This window comes from Apium graveolens, chromosome 6 (assembly GCF_009905375.1).
Source record: "Apium graveolens cultivar Ventura chromosome 6, ASM990537v1, whole genome shotgun sequence".
NCBI lineage: Eukaryota > Viridiplantae > Streptophyta > Magnoliopsida > Apiales > Apiaceae > Apium > Apium graveolens.
Genome location: NC_133652.1, coordinates 150,883,799 through 150,885,790, shown reverse-complemented (window position 1 = coordinate 150,885,790; position 1,992 = coordinate 150,883,799).

The window sequence follows — 1,992 nt, the reverse complement described above, 5'->3', positions numbered from 1 at the left end:
ACGACCCGATTAGTGGTACTCAATCTCAACATCCATTCTAATACAACTCTTACGGTTGTAATCGACTCATTACTCGCAGAATCATTGCTGCATTACTATGGTCCATCGCTGACCCACTGTAGTCATTCATTTTCCTTGGATCTTAATAGCTAACCATACGGATTCCATACCTGTCGTATCAAATTCTTCTAAGGAGTTAACATAATCATCATTCATAATTCATGAAGAACACTCCAGATCCTGACGTACTTTCATGACATGAAGCAGATAAAATTGCAGAAGAGTTTCAATCAAAGCAACGATAGCAGGTTAATACCATTCCTAATCATATGTCCTCAATAAGAGACTGGAAACTCAAGGGTTCATTTAGTTCTTTCATAATATGGCCCTGGCTTATCTCAAGATATGACCTTCTAAGATAGATAGCCCTCTTACGGCGGTTGCATAAATTAAATCTTTACCAAACTACTATTACGGTTGAGTATCGCACAATCATCAGAAGGAATGTCAATCCTTCATACCATAATACAACCTTCACGACTTTAACCATCATCGCTGTATTCCTTTGGCACGAGCGCCTATAATTGTCCTCTTACACTTAAAGTGTCGGCCACCTCTTTGGCCTTTCCTGATAGTAAAATTTCCTTACAATCAATGTCTTTTAAATGATCTTCAACTAAATTTTTCTACCTCATTTCCAATCACTACTTGCGTGAAAATGCTCTTCCTTACGCTTTGGTGAAAAAATATATCATCATTTTTCCATAAGTTATTGCCTCGGTCTTTTAGAGGTTAACATTGTCACAACTGACTCTCGATCATACTTAGGGCGTCTCTTATCTTGGTTCCTACATGTTTTCACCAATCTCGACCTTCATTGGGTCGATCTATACTTTCTTATGGTTCAACACGTGCCCACCTGGCATCATTATAATTATGTCATATTTCCTTTATCAAAATTTATATTCTTGAGAACTTTGAATATTACTTTTTTTCCTTGTAAAATCTCTTAGGTTATTCTTGAATCGTTTCTCCTGTATTCCCTAGATACAGGGCATATCAAAATACCATTTACTAATACCAGAATCATTGTCTATATACTTCTGAAAAATTTCTCCACTGATCCTTAAAGGTTGTTGTTATCTTAATCCTTTCTAATTCATACTGTCAAACTCATACTATCCCTATTAAGGGTGAAATTCCAACCTTTATGCATTCCCCTAGGATTCATTTTAAGTTACCGATGTTCTATCCTTAATTCCACCTTTAGAAAAAGTACATGCATCCTTCCATGGATAAATCAAGTCATATATCCTTGATAGATTATCTTATTTAATCATTCCCATCTCGATAGTCTATACCAAATTTCATAATAATATCCTTATTCAAAATGAGGTCAACCAATATGGCCTCCAAAAGATAACAACGGTTATCCGCTTTTCTTGCCTGATTTAGTAATGATAACAGGGATGTTCTAGAAGATATTGGTCGTGTTCAACGTGAACTTCTTCTTAATAAATCCTTATTTTCTTTTGTTGTTTATCTCAACAGTCATCTCAATGTTGGGATATCTTTCATACCCGGCGTCTCCATTTCTGGGTATCATGCCCCCGGTCTTACACTTCACTTTCTTGAAGGTCACTTCCTTCATCCAATTTTCCTAATTTCTTACTTTCTTGTCTCCGCAGTCTATCCGTGTCTCATTACTTATCCTTCGAACTATCTCAAGGTTTCCCCGAATCCTTCCAACTTGAAGGGGTACATATATATCTCTTATGCCTTCAACTATCAACTTTAACTCATGGTGAATCATCCTCATCTTGACGATCATATACTTTTCTATTTATATTACTACGAGTCTTTAGGGTTTCCTCATACCCAACTCCCTTATCATTCCTCAATCTCTATTGCCTTTATATTCCTTTCCACTTCAGTTTTTTTTATTTTCCTTTCTCTTATCATTATTTCATGAACCCACTAATCATTGACTTC